Source organism: Terrapene carolina, unplaced genomic scaffold, assembly GCF_002925995.2.
Source record: "Terrapene carolina triunguis isolate 2854851 unplaced genomic scaffold, T_m_triunguis-2.0 Scaffold229, whole genome shotgun sequence".
In the NCBI taxonomy this organism is placed as follows: Eukaryota; Metazoa; Chordata; order Testudines; family Emydidae; genus Terrapene; species Terrapene triunguis.
The window spans coordinates 1,333,524-1,345,697 of NW_020664580.1; the positions used below are offsets into that span (position 1 = coordinate 1,333,524).

General features: G+C 42.8%; 1 protein-coding gene across 1 annotated transcript in view; it reads left to right on the plus strand.

Moving 5' to 3' along the window:
• Nucleotides 1-12,174, plus strand: part of LOC113407595 (collagen alpha-1(XIII) chain-like) — a 109,588-nt gene that overhangs the window by 77,433 nt on the left and 19,981 nt on the right. The window lies entirely within an intron of this gene.

Here is a 12,174-nt window from a genome sequence, read left to right on the forward strand (position 1 = left end):
AGGGCTGGATAACTCTGTCTCTTTTCGGGGGGTAAGTTCTGCAGCACCATCAGAGCTGGGCCAGCTAAGTTGTCTGCTAGAAACCCCTTTCTGTCCCTCTTTCTAGCCACTCATTTGAACTATAATGTTGAATTGATCCAAATAAGCCTCCCAGAAAGTCTTTTTCCCTCAAAGATAGTGGGCTTTTGCATTATTTGAGCTGGGACAACCCAACCTCTTCCTTCTAGGCCTCTGTGGGTTACAAAGATGTTAGAAAACTGTTGGAAATGTCTGGTCTTACCCAAGTGCTCTGGCTGCCCTTCCACTATGATCTGTGACCTTTCCTTCTTGAACTGAATTTTGAGCTCCTTGTGTCCTTGCTGCAGCTCATCTCTGTTATTGAGTTGCAAGCTGGCTACAGCCTGCCTGGTCTCCACTATTTCATGGAAAAACTTCAGGTCTATGGCAGTCAGGTTGCTGGCCTCCTCTATCTTGCCATTTCAGCTTGGGAGCTATGCAGCTGGGCTTCCCAACCTGTCTGGACATTTTGTAGTTGCTGCTCCAACAGAGATTTGACCTCTGCCTGTAAGGCAATCCTCATCCCTTTCTGGGAATCCTGCAGATGTTGCTTTTGTTCTTTTTCTGAAACATTTGTGTATTTTTTAAAAATTCTTTTGTGAAGCCTCCAGCTCCTATTTTAGGTTTTGTTTTAAATCCCACTGGCCGGTTTTGGATTCTGCAAATGCCTCCATTATTTGTTCCATCTTAATTCAGCAGGAACACCGGGACACAATCTCTCTTCTTAGAAACTGGTTCCCGCTCCTGACACCAGTGTTACCCCTTTTTGACTCGAGCAGCTAGTCAGAGTTTGGGGCGCTGGGGATGTTCCAGTTGGAAACAGAAACTGATGGAGTCTGGTATTTTCTTTGATGCAATCTTGTTTATTACCAAGAAATGTGCAAAGTCCTGTGTCTCTGAATTCAGAAAGAACCAAGAACAAAAGGAGCAGTTTCTTAGCTTACAGCCCCCAACCCTTTTTAGCCAACACCAGACCCCAAAGCACGCTCTCTAGCTTTGTCCAGGGTCACACAATGCTTACAGACACTTGCTTGGCTTTCTTGCCTTTCCCTCTTTCTCTGTTCTTGTCTGATGTCAGTTTTTGTATGATCTGTCTACCCACATGCACCTCTCTGTCTTAGGTGGGATTTGTGCTTAAAGTTACGTTAGGTGTGAACTCACCTTTCAATTATCAGTCTCATTGGGGTTTTAACTCAACTCATAACTAGATTTCACCCAACTCATAATATGAGGAATAGACCTATCTTTCAAATGAATATTACAGTATTAAGATCCTTACATCACCATCTGCCTTAAGGCACTTTTGTAACAGAACTTTCCAAAAGCATTCATTTTGCTCCAAAGATAAACAGTGTATGTACTGATTTGTCTAATGCAAATCTGTGATAACTAGAGCACAGTAGGTTTACTTAAATATGAATTATTCTATTGTTAAACAGCACACGACTTGTCTACATGGGGACATTCAGGAGAGTTAATCTGAATTAACTGAAGGTTTGAATTAAAAGAGGATTAGTTAAATTGCATTAAACTCCTGTGTGGATACTCTAATTCGGAATTAAAATTACCTTAATTTGGTTTATCTTAATTCACTGTAACCAAATTAAGGCCTCTTTTAGGCAGTTTAACTAACTGACTTTTAATTAACCCTTATTTGGATTAATTTTCCTCAGTGTCCTTGTGTAAACAGGCCCAGAGAGTCTAAAAGTTTGCTAAAATGTATATTTTAAAGGTGGTGTTTACTTTGTTTTATGTAACTTTTATTTCTGCACTGAAATGTCCTTTGGTTTTACAATTTAGAGGTGTATGATGAGGAAATTAATGGTTCTGTCATGGCAATAAGATGTTTCACTAAGATCAAATAAGGTGGTCCTACAAATGTGGGCTCAAAAGGCAGTATTTTCCCTCGATGCTGTTTTATCAACGTGTTTCAGAAACAGCCTTGTTTACATACACAATGGAACCTTGAGAATAATGTTGGTGTCCCTAGCCTTTGTTTGCCAGAAGCTGGAAATGGGCAACAGGGGATGGATCACTTGTTAATTACCTGTTCCGTTCATTCCCTCTGAAGCACTTGGCATTGGCCGCTGTCGGAAGACAGGATACTGGGCTAGACGGACCATTGGTCTGACCTAGTATGGCCGTTCTTATGTTTTTATATTTGATTAATTACATAATTAATAATTGCAATCAAGATGTAATTGACTTCCATTTTGAAGCAAATTCTAAGTATTTGGTAAACAAAATGATGTGTAAATCTGGCCTTTTCCTCTGTTATCCTACAGATTGGTTTGTAGCATTTGTCAATGGGTTTTAAAATGCTTTACATAGTTGTCCATAGCAACAATATTATGTTATGTGTTTACCAACATTTTGCTTTGAGTAATATTTGCAGAACTAGATTCTGACCCTGCAAGAGGATCCACGGGGCAGATTCTTAAATCTGCCTGGAGTCCGAATGATTTCAGCCTTATGGAGTCTTTAGAAAGCACAGCATTGGGGCTAGGGTGACTTTAAGCCTCTTGGTGCCTTCCCAGTCCCCACCTGCTCCAGGGGCTGGAGAGGCCCTGGTTTAATTTAAAACAGCTCTGGGGGCCTGTAAATTACAGCAGCCTTCCAGTGCTGCATGCTGTGGCCATACCCCAATGTGCCCCTCCCTCCTTTAGCCCTGCCCCATCACACTCCCCCTCACCCCAGTTTGTCTCTGGGGTGTAACCTGGACTGTGGGACCTCTGAGTCTTCTGTCCCACTAACCCGGGCTGCCTCTCACACTGACACGGTTGGCACGCTACAATCCTCTGGCAGATACTGCACTTACACAGCCATCCACAGGGAGGAACATACCTCACTGTGTTACACATGAATGATCTCCCAGCCACTCATGAAAAATCAATAGGGAGGCTCCTGCCAATTCCCCCCTACTTTCCCGCTCCCCAGTCTTGCACCCCAGAACTGTATCATATTGCACTGGTCAGAAGCCTGGCCAGTGTAAATTCATTATCTAATCTGCCTCTCCCTCGATGTGGAGAGGACACACTCTAGCCTTTGTAACCTGAGCTGAGATTTCTCAAGTAGTTCAACCAAAACACACGGTTTTAGGTAAAAATAAAACAGATTTATTAACTCCGGAAAGATAGATTTTAAGTGATTATAAATATCAAGCGTAGAGATCAAAGTTGGTTACTTAAGAATTAAAATAAAATCACAGTCTAAGTTCTACAAACTCAACAGGATTTGAATCAATTAGTGCCTCACCCTGACGGATGGTACAAGCAGGTTACAGATCCTCAATACACAGGCTTGGACTCTTTTCGAGCCTGGGACCTCCCTCCCCCAGTTCAAGGTCTTTGTCCTCCAGACATTTCTCCAGGTATTGAATGGGAGGGGGGGTGGAGGAGGCCAAGTAATGATGTCACTTCCTCTCTTCTATATTTTCTTCAAGCTTGCTGGAAAGATCTTTGCTGTGCTGTGGGGATCAGGCAGTCCCCATTGGTCAAGCAGTCTCCATAGTCTACATGGTCTCTCTGAAAAGTCTCTGGGATAGTAGATTCTTTTCTTGGTGGGTGTTGAGGAGCCATTAACGCTTTCTGGCTACTCCATTGTTGTACTTGAAATGCTGGTTGTGGGTGTTCCCAACCGCACAACATATTTCAGTAACACATACAGCAATACTTCATAACCTTACATATAATGATTGTACACAACAATCCAACAGGATATTAATGTTCAGCAGATCAAAACTTTTTAAATGATGCCTCACACGGCATACTTTGTACAAAATATATCATAATCCTATCTCAGTGGTGAATATGGGGGTTCCAGGGTGCTGCTTTCTCACACTGGGTCCTTGTATGCTAGCCTTACAGTTGGTTTCTGCTGTGTCTGCACTGGGTGAAATTCTTCTCCACCTGGTCCAGACCTTCTGCAGCCCTTTTACAGCACTCTGGCTCTTTGAACTGGAATAAAGGGGCTGGAGTTGGGGGCGGGGGGATGAGGATCTCACCCAGAGTTTGTCTTACTCTTGGCCCAGATTAGGCAACCATGGAATGGATTGCTGATTATACTACAGCATCACTTCCATCCCCTACTATTCAAAAATCGAGTCAGGCCCCCGCCCAAAATCATGCAGTTGGCTGAAAAGTCATGAGATTTAAAATATAAATATATCTACTCTGGTGTTTGAACCTTTAATGTGTTATTTCAGTCACATTCTCAAGCTTTTCTCTGCAACCACACTGGCCAAAAAGCTTTTTTAAAGAAAGCTAAGATTCTTACCTGAGCACATGACTCCAGGAGCTTGAGCTTAAAGAAACGCACTAAATATCATGAGACATGCAATAAAAATGGTAAGAGTTAACATTGCTACAGGACCTTAAATATCCCATTCTTCAAATACTTACTACTGGGCATAGCCCTATTACCATGAATACTTCCCAGTTGAAAATTCATAAGTGCTACACCAAGTAGTAAGAGTTTACAGTAGCAGGCCCTAAGGCCCTGACTCTGCAAGGACTTAAGCACGTGCTTAACGATATGCACTACGAGCACTTTAAGCCTGTGCATAAGACTCAGGACTGGGGCCTAAGAACGTAACTATGCAAAGAGGTTTCTTTTTATTACTTAAATCTAGTATGTAGTTACTTTTTCCTCGTTCTTAAACTATACCATCCTTTCAATTGATTTACGTTTTATTTGAATTGCTTTTATGAAGAAGACAGAGCGGAGTTATTTATAAATATGTGGTTGTGCCACTGCCACTTCACTGACTTGAATTCAAAATATTGATTCTTACCAGAGCTTGAAATGAAAGCACTTGTTATAAGAGTTTTGTACTAGATGATATCATGAAAGTTCATTTGGCATTGTTTCTCAGAACAAAATATGCTAAAAGAGAAGGCAGAGATTCCTGTCCATTTTTTTTTAATAGTCAAGTAGTTTTCCACTTGAAAATTTATTGTGAAATGATAATGATCCTGTCTGAGTCTAGGATCTCTTTAGCATTGCTAAAATTTAAAAAAACCTCAGTTCGTGATCTAAACAGTAAGAATCTTTTTTTTATATACAAAAAAATTTCCTTTTTATTATTTGGGTGTCCTTTTTTAAAGATAGTCTTCCATAATAAGCTCAACCAGGAGGAGAGGGAGAGAGAGGAACAGCCACAAAAAGATAAATAATAATTTTTGACCAGTAAGAAATTCAGCCATGGTATCGCATATGATAGCAGCTACAGTCCATGAAACATTATCAAGAAAATTGTATAATCTGGAAAATAAGAAATTTTGGAAAGAGGAAAATCATTAAAGTATTTCAAGTGTTTTGTCCTCACTTAAGAATGATTCAGCAAGTTCTAGAGGTACAAAACCTTTGATCTTCATTGAAATCCCCAAAACATTTTTCTCACTAAGTGGTACATAGTTGTTGACACATTCTTTCACTGTAGCAAGAATCTAAGCCTACTAGATATGGTGCGGTTTTCTTTATAAACTCACAGGGCAGATTCGGGCATAGTCTATATCAGTTCATGATCATGGGAGCCTAATCCTGCATGATGCTGAGTGCCTCCGGAGATTCTAAGACTATGTCTACACTACATCATTTACAGCACCACAGCTGCACCGATGCAGTTGCACCACTGTAGCACTTCTTGTGAAGACGCTCTAAGCTGACAGAAGTGAGCTCTCCCATCGGCTTAATAACTCTTGCCTCTGCAAGAGGCAGTAGCTATTTCAGCGGGAGAGCTGTCTACACTGGAGCTTACGTTGGTATAACTTATGTTGCTCACAAGGGTGGCTTATTCACACCCCTGAGCAACATAAATTATACCGAAGTAATTTGTAGTGTAGACATAGCCTCAGATACTGATTCATCAGTAAAGCCAGATTCAGCAAAGCACTTAAGTGCATGCTTGTGTGAATAGGGATAGATTTAAGTACATACTTTGTGCCTCATCCAAAGCCATTGAAATCAATGAAAGTTTTTTTCAGATAAGACATTGTTGAGACCAGAAGTCACCACCCACTCTGCAATGTTTTGCATGCTAGACCCGCTTCTTAAATTCCGTTTCAAGTGGCCTCTCTCTGAGTCAACTCACTACTATGGCAGCTGTTGCAGTATCATCAGAGGATTCTACATAACTAGGCTCCCCTCCCCCAACTATTTCCTGTGAGCCGGGCTTCCACCATAGCTTTGACATCATTTGTAAGAAGTTGCTATTTGAGTCCACCACAAAGTTGTGCTCTTTAGCTTCCAGTTTCCTTCCCTATCCTTTTCACTACCCCTGCACCAGAACCACATTGCTTCTGCTTTAGTCAAAACCCTCTGAAGCCAGAGACGGGAATCAGGAGATGGCCCTAAAATAAAAAACAAAACATGATAATCCTTGTTGCAGTGATGCTCACAAGTCACGTAGCTGTGATATTCTCAACAAAACATTGTCTAACACTGCATCCAAAATAGGTCAGGCTTCCTGATGAGTATTACTGCAAGTTTGAGAAATTTCATTGACAAATCTTGCAAGACAATCTGCAGGATCCCATTGGCGCTTACCGTGGCTCCTGGGAAGCGGCCACCATGTCCCTGCAGCCTCTAGACTCATGGGTGGCCAGGGAGGCTCCATGCACTGCCTTCGCGCCCACAGGCGCCACTCCTGCAGCTCCCATTGCTCGTGGTTCCTGGCCAATGGGAGTTGTGGAGCCGTCCTCAGGGCAGGGGCAGCGCGGAGCCTCCCTGGCCGCCCATGTTTCTAGGGGCTGCAGGGACCTGGCGACCGCTTCTGGGTGCCGTGGGGAGCTAGGGCAGGCAGGGAGCCTGCCTTAGCCCCGGGCCCCCGCTGCGCTGCTGACCGGACTTTTAACAGCCCGGTCGGTGGTGCCGACCGGAGCCCGCAGGGTCCCTTTTGGACCGGCATTCTGGTTGAAAACTGGATGCCTGGCAACCCTACATGTGCAACATAAGCATGTGAGTAGTCTTGATTCCGGTGGGACTACTCATTTGTTTAAAGTTAAGCCCATGCTTAAGTACCTGGCTGAATCAAGGACTTAGTTATTTAAGAGCTTTCTTATTGGAAACGTCTTGAAAAGGCTTGGATTAAAAACTGCCTTTTGTAACTGGAACTATCGCTTTTACTAACTGCTTTAAATAGCATCTGTTATTGATCTGATTACATAGTTTTGTTTGTTAAATATACATGAAGTTGAAATAGCTCATTGCATCTTTCGTCAGCATTTATATGGTTACATTTCTTTAAAAAATAGTTTTCATGTGCAATTTTGTAAATACAAGTGATGCAGAAGAATTTAAATGTAAAGTAATAGCATACTTGAGGCTACTCAAAAGCTATAAAGCACATGTGCAGCCATATGACGGTAAGACTTAAGATCATTGTACACTGCATGAGTAATAATCATTATCATGAATAATTAATTACAATTTTAATGCTAATCCAACCCTCCCAACCAAAATATTCACGGTACAATATAAAATAGACCTAAAACATAATGAAAATCATTCCAATTTTGTTAATGTTAAAAATTTATACCGTATCAACTATAGTGGGTCCAGAAGGCAGAAATGGAAAGTGAGGAGAGAAGGTTGGAAAATGTGAGGCCAGTAGTGGCCATCCTAAAAAGCACCAGACAAATGTAATAACATTTGGGGTGCAGGGCCTCCTTCATTTGTTGCTGACAACGCACTCCATGGTGCAGTGTTACATTTGGAAACCACTTGCCACATTTTGTGCTCTATCACAATCTCAATTCCGTGTACAGGCTGCCGCTTGAAATGTTGCACCCCTGGGTGGCTCCTCAGCAGTGACTGTAGCAGGCTCATCAATCTCTACATGTGGCCCAGCCCCCACTAGAAGGGGACAGAGCCATCCTGATTGTGAGCACTGGAGAGACAGTCTCCCTGCCCTGAGTTCTGTTGCCCAGCACCACAGTGGCCTGCAGCAGCCCTAAAGAGGAATTATAGGGAAATTCCTGCTCACTTCCTGCAGCCCTGGGCTTGAACACGCTCACTACAGACAGAATCTCTGGGGAGTTTAGCTACCAAACTCTTAACAAGTCTCTCTGAGCAGGTGCATAGTGAAAAATTTCAAAGGCTGATAACACTGGTCTACAATTTTTGAGAAGTCGTCTGCTTCAGAGATAAAATGTGCTATTTATTATGTATTTTGATGTGCTGAATTCAAATATGACAATTAAAACAACTGATTGGCTACTGTTTTTAAGATATTTAAGTTTTTACATTTTATGTCTATGTATATTGTGTAGATAGTAGAGTTTGAATCATAAATTGTAAACCTAGGTCTTTTCATGTGTTTATGGTTGCTTTACATGATAATATTTCACCTGTCCTGTTTATGTAACACTTTAAAAATCAGCAAAAGGGTTATATAAATAAAATGTATTATGAAACAAAAGGCAAAAAACTATTATGTACATAGTTTAGTCCTATTCAGTGTCTACTCGGCGCTTCTTGGCTTGTCTCTTGTATTCATTAAATGGAGCATCTCTTGTCACTGTCCAGCAATAGTCTGCAAGCATTGATGGGCTCCCTTTGCTCTGATAGCGTTTCTCCATTGTTGCAATGTCCCGGTGAAATCGCTCGCCGTGCTCGTCGCTCACTGCTCCGCAGTTCGGTGGAAAAAAATCTAGATGAGAGTGCAAAAAATGTATCTTTAGTGACATGTTGCAACCAAGGCTTTTGTATGCCTTGAGGAGGTTTTCCACCAACAACCTGTAGTTGTCTGCCTTGTTGTTTCCGAGAAAATTTATTGCCACTAACTGGAAGGCTTTCCATGCCGTCTTTCCTTGCCACGCAGTGCATGGTCAAATGCATCATCTCAAAGAAGTTCACGAATCTGAGGACCAACAAAGACACCTTCCTTTATCTTAGCTTCACTTAACCTTGGAAATTTTCCACGGAGGTACTTGAAAGCTGCTTGTGTTTTGTCAATGGCCTTGACAAAGTTCTTCATCAGACCCAGCTTGATGTGTAAGGGTGGTAACAAAATCTTCCTTGATTCAACAAGTGGTGGATGCTGAACACTTTTCCTCCCAGGCTCCAATGACTGTCGGAGTGGCCAGTCTTTCTTGATGTAGTGGGAATCTCTTGCACGACTATCCCATTCGCAGAGAAAACAGCAGTACTTTGTGTATCCAGTCTGCAGACCAAGCAAGAGAGCAACAACCTTCAAATCGCCACAAAGCTGCCACTGATGTTGGTCATAGTTTATGCACCTCCAAAGTTGTTTCATGTTGTCAGAGGTTTCCTTCATATGGACTGCATGACCAACTGGAACTGATGGCAAAACATTGCCATTATGCAGTAAAACAGCTTTAAGATTCGTCTTCGATGAATCAATGAACAGTCTCCACTCATCTGGATCGTGAACGATGTTGAGGGCTGCCATCACACCATCGATGTTGTTGCAGGCTACAAGATCACCTTCCATGAAGAAGAATGGGACAAGATCCTTTTGACGGTCACGGAACATGGAAATCCTAACATCACCTGCCAGGAGATTCCACTGCTGTAGTCTGGAGCCCAACAGCTCTGCCTTACTCTTGGGTAGTTCCAAATCCCTGACAAGGTCATTCAGTTCACCTTGTGTTATGAGGTGTGGTTCAGAGAAGGAGGATGGGAGAAAATGTGGGTCCTGTGACATTGATGGTTCAGGACCAGAAGTTTCATCCTCTTCCTCTTCCTCGTCTGACTCAAGTGAGAATGATTCTGGTGCATGAGGAACCGGCAGTCCTTCTCCATGGGGTACTGGGCGTATAGCTGATGGAATGTTTGGATAATGCACAGTCCACTTTTTCTTCTTTGACACACCTTTCCCAACTGGAGGCACCATGCAGAAGTAACAATTGCTGGTATGATCTGTTGGCTCTCTCCAAATCATTGGCACTGCAAAAGGCATAGATTTCCTTTTCCTGTTCAACCACTGGCGAAGATTTGTTGCACAAGTGTTGCAGCATATGTGTGGGGCCCACCTCTTGTCCTGATCTCCAATTTTGCAGCCAAAATAAAGGTGATAGGCTTTCTTAACCATAGTGGTTATACTGCGCTTTTGTGATGCAAAAGTCACTTCACCACAAAAACATAGCAGAAGTTATCTGCACTGTTCACACAAGTACGAGGCATCTCTGCTCACTTTGGCAAAACAGAAATGTGTCCCTTTGCAAAATCAAACACTGACAAGAGAGCACAACACTGTATGATTTCTAGAGCTGATATAGGGCAATTTGTTCAGCAGAGTGATGTAAGCTTCGTTATGATTGCATCATCCATGACTTCTAGGAATAACATGATGCAATTCATATCATGTATGACGCAATACCAGCTTCAGATTGCATCCTTCATTGTTTTGCCTAAAAAGCAAGTACTGTCCAAACCCAGTCATAGATTTATTCATAGATCCAGTCAAAGATGTATTTTAGTCATTTCTGGTTTAAATTGAGATCCCTTCCCTTTATAACTCACTTATCCTCCGCCATTCCCAAGTCAAGGGTCGTATATACTGACCCAATAGCATATCTTGAAAACTAGAGCCAATCAACAATTTTAAGCATCATTTTCATTCTCAGTGACCCAGAATTAGTAAAGTTTGACTACATTTATTTCAGAAGCATTTTGGCTGTAGAGCAGTGTAATAAGCGAATGTTGTGTGTTATCTGAAAGCTGATTTAGCAAACTAGCTCCTTTGCTAGAGCCCACTCATCTTTTGATCTCATCTGCTGGTTTATTTATAGTCAGCTTAGAATGCCTGGAACTGTTGGTGTAGTTGTATAGAATCATTTAAAAGTAGGCTGGTGCTTAGTACACCTCTCTTGCCAGACAATGTTGACCATTCAGTGAAAGCGTATGCCATAAATGTGCTTTGCGCTCGTGAGTTTCTGCATTCAAGAATACATTATGCATATAGCACATTTTTGGCTGTTTGTTTTTCCACAATTCGGAAACGCTTTAATGGGGCTGGCAAAAGGCACATCCTTGACACCAGGACAACCCCCTTGCCAAATTTCAAGTCCCAACTCCAAAACTTATAACCTTCAGTATAGGTGGCACTATTCTGGGCTGCCTATAATATGTTACATATTTGTGAAGACTAGAAGATGGAGGAGGAAATAGAATTTCAAGTCTAGGAAAGGTCTCATCGTGATCTGAGCACAGAGCAAGGGCCCCACAGATTGAGAGTTCCAGTCTGCCACTGTGTAGCTTTTAATTCTTTCCCTCTACCTATGGGTCCTCCCTCCCCCGAATGATTTCCTTTATCATTCTCTATCTGGCTCTGTTTCTTTTTGAAACCTCTTTCCTCCTCTCTATTTTTTTATTCTTCCTCCCCCCATCCCCTTTCCCATTCTGTATTCTGCTGTCTCTTCTGTGCTTGCCCATGTCTGACCCTTCTTTCTCCTTTACATTGTGTGGCTGAGGGTATGTCTTCACTACCCGCCGATCCGGCGGGTAGCAATCGGTCTATCGGGGATCGACTTACCGCGTCTAGTGAAGACGCGGTAAAATCGATCCCTGATCGCTCTGCCGTCGACTCCGGAAATCCACCTCGGCAAGAGGCGGCAGCGGAGTCGGCGGCAGCGCAGCAGCGGTCGGCTTTCCCCCGTCCTCACCGCCAGGTAAGCCGACCTAAAATACGCAACTTCAGCTACGGTATTCACGTAGCTGAAGTTGCGTATCTTAGGTCGGACCCCTGCTGTAGTGTAGACCTAGCCTGAGTTTCCCCTTTTTTCCCTGTTCTCTTTTGTTCTCTCTTGTTTCTCCTTTCCTCTCCCCACAGTTCTTCCTGCATCTCAGTTCCATTCACAAGGGCCCCCAAATTCCCTTCCCCATTCTTCTTTCTTCCTTTCTCCAGGAGCCCCCTCCAGTTTCACTTAACATGTATTGGGCCTGTCTGTGGGAGCAGACCCCCCAACTGTGGGGGTTGGGAACAGGGAAAAGAGCCTAAGGGAAGCTCTACATTATATTGGCTAGAATGATCACTCCGCCAGCTGGAGATGGCTAGAGTGTTGCACACTCCAACCCCATCCTCTTCCTCTGTGGCCACAGCCACGGTCCTCTCAGGAATGCTGCTTATGGGTTTTTTTCTGTCCAATTTCCTGT